This window comes from Macrobrachium rosenbergii, chromosome 56, assembly GCF_040412425.1.
Source record: "Macrobrachium rosenbergii isolate ZJJX-2024 chromosome 56, ASM4041242v1, whole genome shotgun sequence".
NCBI lineage: Eukaryota > Metazoa > Arthropoda > Malacostraca > Decapoda > Palaemonidae > Macrobrachium > Macrobrachium rosenbergii.
Genome location: NC_089796.1, coordinates 65,940,066 through 65,948,077, shown reverse-complemented (window position 1 = coordinate 65,948,077; position 8,012 = coordinate 65,940,066).

The following is an 8,012-nucleotide window of genomic DNA, read 5'->3' as shown; positions in this document are numbered from 1 at the left end:
AGTTCCAGAAATTCTTTACTCGAACTTTTCAGTTCCAGAGGTTCTTTATTCAAACTTCTCAGTCCCAGAGGTCCTTTATTAGAACTTTTCAGTTCCAGAAATTATTTATTCGAACTTATCAGTTCCAGAGGTTCTTTGCTCGAACTTCTCAGTTCCAGAGGTTCTTTATTCGAACTTTTCAGTTCCAGAAATTCTTTATTCGAACCTCTCAGTTCCTGATGTTCTTTATTAGAACTTTTCATCTCCAGAAATTCTTTATTCCAACTTCTCAGTTCCAGAGGTTCTTTATTCGAACTTATCAGTTTCAGAGGTCTTTTATTCGAACTTCTCAGTTCCAGAAATTCTTTATTCGAAATTTTCAGTTCAAGATATCCTTTATTCGAACTTCTCAGTTCCAGAAATTCTTTATTCGAACTTCTCAGTTCCAGAGGTTCTTTATTCGAACTTGTCAGTTCCAGAAATTCTTTTATTCGAACTTATCAATTCCAGAGGTCATTTACTCGAACTTTTCAGTTCCAGAAATTCTTTATTCGTACTTATCAGTTCCAGAGGTCATTTATTCGAAATCGTCAGTTCCGGAAATTCTTTATTCCAGCTTCTCAGTTCCAGAGGTCCTTTATGCGAACTTCTCACCTCCAGAAGTTCTTTATTCGAACTTGTCAACTCCAGGGGTTCTTTATTCGAACTTATCAGTTCCAGATATCCTTTATTCGAACTTCTCAGTTCCAGAAATTCTTTATTCGAACTTTTCAGTTCCAGAGTTTCTTTATTTGAGCTTTTCAATTCCAGATATCCTGTATTCGAACTTTTCAGTTCCAGAGTTTCTTTATTTGAGCTTTTCAATTCCAGATATCCTTTATTCGAACTTTTCAGTTCCAGAGGTCCTTTATTCGAACTTCTCAGTTCCCGAGGTCCTTTATTCGAACGTCTCAGTTCCAGAAGTTTTTTATTCGAGTTTTTCAGTTCCAGAGGTCCTTTATTTCGAGTTTTTCAGTTCCAGAGGTCCTTTATTCGAACTTCTCACCTCCAGAGGTCCTTTATTCGAACTTATCAGTTCCAGAGGTCTTTTATTCGAACTTTTCAGTTCCAAAGTCCTTTGGTCGAACTTCTCAGTTCCAGAAATTCTCTACTCGAATTTTATAGTTCCAGAGGTCTTTTATTCGAACTTCTCAATTCCAGAGATTCTTTATTCCAACTTATCAGTTCCAGAGGTCCTTTATTCGAACTTCTCAATTCCAGAAATTCTTTATTCGAACTTTTCAGTTCCAGAGTTCCTTTATTCAAACTTTTCAGTTTCAGAGCTCTTTTATTCAAACTTCTTGGTTCAAGAAATTCTTTTTTCGAACTTTTCTGTTCCAGAGTTCATTTATTCGAACTTCTCTGTTCCAGATATCCTTTATTCGAACTTCTCCGTTCCAGAGGTCCTTTATTCGAACTTCTCAGTTCCAAAAATTCTTAATCGAACTTTTCAGTTCCAGAAATTCTTTATTCGATCTTTTCAGTTCCAGAGCTCATTTATTCGAACTTTTTAGTTCCAGAAATTCTTTATTCGAACTTTTCACTTCCAGAGGTCCTTTATTCGAACTTCTAAGCTCTAGAAATTCTCTATTCGAACTTTTCAGTTCCAGAGGTCCTTTATTCCAACTTCTCAGTTCCAGAAATTCTTTATTGGAACTAATCAGTTCCAGAGATCCTTTATTTGAACTTCTCAGTTCCAGAGGTCCTTTATTCGAACTTTCAGTTCCAGAGGTCCTTTATTCGAACATCTCAGTTCTAGAGGTCCTTTACTCGAACTTTTTGGTTCCAGAGGTTCTTTACTCGAACTTTTCAGTTCCAGAGGTCCGTTATCCGAACTTCTCAGTTCCAGAGTTCCTTTCTTCGAACTTATCAGTTCTAGAGGTTCTTTATTCGAACTTCTCAGTTCTATAGGTCATTTCCATTCCTCGAACTCCTCGGTTCTGGTTCCTTTATTCGAGCTGCTGAGTTCCAGAGATCCTTTCTTCGAACTTCTCAGCTCTGGTTCCTTAATTCGAACCTCTCGGTTCCAGAGATCCTTTATTAGAACTTCTCAGTTCCAGAGATCCTTTCTTCGAACGTTTCAGTGCCAGAGGTTCTTTATTCCAACTTCTCAGTTCCAGATGTCCTTTATTCCTCAAACTGCTGTACTGTGGAAAGTCTCCCTGAGGATGCTGTGTAAATTGGAGCCTTAAAAGTACAAGTGAACAATTCTCTATGTATTTCTGATTATTAATTTATATCTATATCTATTTATTTTTTTTAATTTCCTCATTTACCTTTATTTTCCACTAACTGATTTCTTCTTTGTATATTTCCATCTGTTACTTCTTTTACATGAACATGGCCCTTGTCGTGGGCTTGTTCCATATGAATAGTGTTTGTCTACTGAATAATAATAATAATAATAATAATAATAATAATAATAATAATAATAATAACAACAATAATAATAATAATAATAATAATAATAATAATAATAATAATAATAATAATAATAAAAGTAGAAACATTGCAGTGTTTTGCGTACACAAAATCATATAACAAGCATATTGTTGCAAGCCTATTTATTATATATTTCGTCACTTTCCACCAAATTCCCATCCTGTACTGGGTGTTCACAGCCGTCTCGATCTCTTCACAAAGAAGGAAAAAATAAAGAAAAAGAGAAAAAAGAAAAGATAAAATAGACTCATTAATAAAAAGAAACGACCACTCAAATGGTGTGGCTCATCTAGAGCAAGAATGGGAGTGGATTAACAGAATGCTCTCGTTAGCTGGCCGCAAATACAGACGGATTACTTCCTGGAATTCCCTCCAGAATAGCGGATTAATTCCGTGACGTTTGAACGTACGCTGGCTGACGCTCGTGCGCACGCAATACACAAACACCCACTTACACACACACACACACACACACACACGGTTAAGAAACAGAAAGAAAACAAAGTGAGACTAAATGTATACCATCGTCTATCAAACTGGACAGAATAAAAAGAGTAACTTGATCAAACTGAACCATCTTATCTCCAAGAAAGAGCTGGATTTTCGGCATACCCCCCTCAAACAGGAACCATTTCCCAGTCTCCCCCTCTCCCCCCTAAAAGGAACCCAACACCATTCCCACATCCCTCTCCCATCCAATATCCTCTATTTCCCCAAAACCACTCCCCATCCCTCCCCCACCCAATATCCTCTATTTCCGACACCCCCAGCTTGTGGCTCCAGTGACTTCATATGTCTTGGGTGCGATTTCTCTTTCTTGAGAGAGTGTTCTAGCGCAATTTATCTATTCATTTGTTTGTTAAATCATATATTCATTCGTTTTTATTCACAAATATTAGACTACACCTTCCTTTATTCACTTATTAGTTTAACGTATGTACTTATTCACTCATTGGAGCACATCTGAAGTTCATATTAATATATCTATTGATGTCCCAGCATATGTCCATTCAAGCGCTTATCCATTTGCCTATTCACATTCGAGCTCATTCAGATCATATTATTTATTCATTGTCATGCCCGACCGCTTTCATTCTGCTTTTATTTGTTTTATTTATTCTTCTTCTTCTTTTCTGTTTGCTGACAGATTCTTCAGAATGTTTCTCAAGATGTTTGCAAATAATGACAATAATAATAACAATGATACATTTGTTTCTGTAATTACGTTCTACATCTTCGTAAGGGAATGGGGAATAGGCGAGTGGGGGTGGGGGATGAGGTAAGGTAAGGGAGTGGGAGGGAAGGCACAGGAAAGAATGAGGGGAGAAAGCCTAAACAAACTTTAATTAAGTCCTCCCTCGTGAATGAAATCATTGAATGAACACGGAGTGAATGGATGAATGAGCGAAGAGGAAGCATCGATTCTTCTCTCGTATACCGAGAGTTCAAGATAGCTATTTTTCGCCCGGTTCACATTTCGTGTGGGATTCTGGATTCAGAATTTTGTGATGCTTCTCATTTCGAGTTAGGTTCAGAACTGCGTTTTTCGTGTCATGTTTCTCATCTCATGAGGAGTCAGGTGTCTGTAACGTTTCTCATTTCCTCTGAGGTTCAGCGTTGCCTTTTTTTTTTTGTCATGTTTCTCATCTCATGTGAGGTTCAGGGTTAAGATTTTCGTAATGCTTCTCATTTCGTGTGATTCAAGACAGCTTTTGTGACAAGCATTGCGTCTCATGCAGGATTCAAGCTTCTGTTTTTTGTAATGCTTCTCATTTTCTATGAAGGTTCAGGATAGCACTTTCTGTCACGGTAGTTATTTACTGTGTGAGGTTTTAGTCATGTTTCTCACGCAATGAGAGTCTTACAGTTGCTTTTTTTGTCAAGTTTTCCTTAAATACGAGATTCAGGATTCCATCTCACGTCACGGTTTTCATCAGGTATGGAGTTTCGCGTTTGAGTCTCTAGGATATGAAGTCATTCAGTGGGAGTCCAGCCCTGCACTGCATTTATGTCATCTTTCTCATTTCAATCTACACGTGGAATATCTCATTGGGCATCATCATCATCATCATCATCTGAAAACAATCCGTGGTTTTCAATTTGTTTCTTTTCCGTTTCGCCTTTATTATTATTATTTATTATTATTATTATTATTATTATTATTATTATTATTATTATTATTACTTTTCACTTTAACATGTCAATTCTTCTTCTCTCTCCTCTGTCTTTCTTAGTAAATAATTTATGGATTTCTCGATGACAGAACATCGACTTTAGATAATGAGTAACCTATATGCTACTGCAGTAGCCCTTACGAGAGAGAGAGAGAGAGAGAGAGAGAGAGAGAGAGAGAGAGAGAGAGAGAGAGAATTCTGAAACTGATTGCTCAGATCTAACTTTTTCATCTCACTATCATAAAAGTTATCAAAATGGGAGAGAGAGAGAGAGAGAGAGAGAGAGAGAGAGAGAGAGAGGAGAGAGAGAGAGAGAGAGAGAGAGAGAGAATTCTGAAACTGATTTGCTTCAATCGTTAAATTTTTTCACTTCTGCTACCATACAAATGATCAAAACATGAGAGAGAGAGAGAGAGAGAGAGAGAGAGAGAGAGAGAGAGAGAGAGAGAGAGAGAGAGCTCACGCAGCGTGACTCCGCTTTCAAAATTTAGTCAACATGGCTCCCAATGATTTCTAATTACGTAAGGCAAAAGATCCAATCAGTGAAATGATTACATTGTCATTCTTATCATAAGACTGAATCTAAAAAAAAAAAAGATTAGATTATATTACTCCGCAGGCGGTGACATATTTTTCTCGTTTTCTTAAAAAACGAGAGAGAGAGAGAGAGACATATATGTATATATATATATATTTATATATATAATATATATATGTATATACTGTATATATACATACATACAAAAAATATGGCAAAAACAATCAAGGCTACTAAGGCTTATACATATGCAATGCGCATTTGCGTATCTTAGGACGCCAACGCGCGTGTGTGCAGCAATACGCATAACAAATATTCCGAGCTCTTCTTATCTCATAAGTCCTTCAAAATCCGTTTCGCGGGAGGAAGGAAAGAATTTCCCGTTGGCCCCGAGATGCAATGCCGGGCGCCGTGAGTAACGAGACTGGCAATTTAAGTAAGCGAGGGGGAAATTACCATCAGAGAAAATGTCCGAAAATGATGGCAGGAAGCGTCCTGACCCCCGCAACCCCTCCCCCCGCCTTTGCCCGTGGTATTTCCTGTCGCTGTCTCGTAAGTTGCTCTTTCTTTATTCCCCCGGAGGATTTAGCGGGACTCCCCTTCGTGGGTTGGATCCTCCGTGCCTTTTCAGTCTGTAATCAGTCGTTTCACTGAATAATCAGTCAGTCATAAATCAATGTGTACAGTTAATAATCAGTCTGTTCATTCAATTAATCAATCTGCGCATTCAATAATCGCTCTGTTCAGTCAATAATCAGTCTGTTCACTCAGTAATCAGTCTGTTCAGTCATTAATCAGTCTGTTCGGTCATTAATCAGTTCATTCATTCAATAATCATTTTGTTTATTCATTAGTCAGTCTGTTCATTCAATTAATCAGTATGTTCATTCAATAATCAGTCTGTACAGTCATTAATCAGTCTGTTCAAATAATAATCAATCAGTGTGTTGTCATCGGTCATTAATCGGTCCGGTGTTGATCACAATCTGTTCAGTCATTAATCAGCCTGTTCACTCAATAATCAGTCTATTCATTCAATAATCAGTCTGTTCAGTCATTGATGAGTCTGTTTGGTCATTAATCAATCTACTCTTTCAATAAATCAATAATCAGTATATTCAGATAATAATCAGTCTATTTAGTCATCAATCTGTCTGTTCATTCAATAATCAGTCTGTTCTACCATTAGTCAGTCTGATCAGTCATTAATTATTCATTCAATAATTAGTCTATCAGCCTACTCAAACAACAATCAGCCTGGTCAGTCATTAATCAGTCTGTTCATTCAATAATCACTTTGCTTACTAATTAATCAGTCTATTCAGTCAATAATCAGAATGCTCAATCATTTAACAGTCTGTTCATTCAATAATCAGTCTGTTCATTCAATAATCAGTCGGTTCAGTCTGTAATCAGTCTGTTCAGTCATTCATCAATCTGTTCATCCAATCATCATTCATTGGTCTGTTCATTCAATAATCAGTTGGTTCAGTCATTAATCAGTCTGTTCAGTCAATGATCAGTCTGTTCATTGAATAATTATTCTGTTCATTCAATAACCAGTCTGAACAGTTCCTCATTGGATGGGTGGGCACCGTTCTCAGCTAGCACTCTGCTGGCCCCGCGTTCGATTCTCCGTCCGGCCAATGAAGAATTAGAGGAATTTATTTTTGGTGATAGACATTCATTTCTCGCTGTAATGTGGTTCGGATTCGACAATAAGCTGTAGGTCCCGCAAAATAAATCTAGTCCTTTGGGCCAGCCTTCCCTAGGAGAGCTGTTAATCAGCTCAGTGGTCTGGTTAAACTAAGGTATACTTTTTGTTCAGTCAATAATCAGTCTTATCAGTCAACAATCTGTTTGTTCACTCATTAACAGTCTGTTCACTCTATAATCAGTCTTTTCAGTCATTAATCGGTCTGTTCAGCCAATAATCAGTCTGTTCAGGCATTACTCAATCCATTCTTTCAATAATCAGTCGGTTTAGCCATTAATCAGTCTGTTCATTCAGTCGGTTCAGTCATTAATCAGTCAGTACTGTCGATAATCAGTCTGTTCATTCAATAATCAGTCGGTTCAGTCATTAAGCAGTCTGTTTGGTCAATGATCAGTCTGTAGTGTCGATAATCAGTCTGTTCATTCAATAATCAGTCGGCTCATTCATTAAGCAGTCTGTTTGGTCAATGATCAGTCTGTTTATTGGATGATCGTTCTGTTCATTCAATTATCAGTCTGTTCAGTAAATAATCAGTCAGCTCAGTCATTAACCAGTCTGTTTAATCATTAATCAATCTGTTCAGTCATTAATAAATCTATTGAATCATTTATCAGTTTAGTCAGTCTCTAATCAGTCTGTGGAATCATTTATCAGTGATCCGCACCACCCAAGTTCTATCGTTTTTCTTCCCCCTTGTCTTCTTTATGGACTCTGATACGATCACTTTCTCTTCTTTATGTTCCTTTCTATGGCCACTTTATCGTATCGCCAAGGGAGCGAGTGAGAGAGAGAAAAGGTGACTGTATGTCACTACATGTACGACTTGTTAACAACGTCCTTTACATGACTGCTGAGTGACTGAATGGGTGACCGGAGACTGTGTCATATCAATGAATGACTGGTTACACTTCGCCACGTAAAATAAATCCAATCCTTCGAGACAGCCTTAGGAGTGCTGTTAATCAGCTCAGTGGTCTGGTTACACTAAGATATACTTAACTTTTTTACACTTCGCGTTTGGCTGGATTATGCTTTCGTGATTTGCTCCCCTCTAAAGGAATATGAAGCTGTGGTCTCTCTCTCTAGTCATCTTTCCGGCGGGAGGATAAAACGAGATAACGAA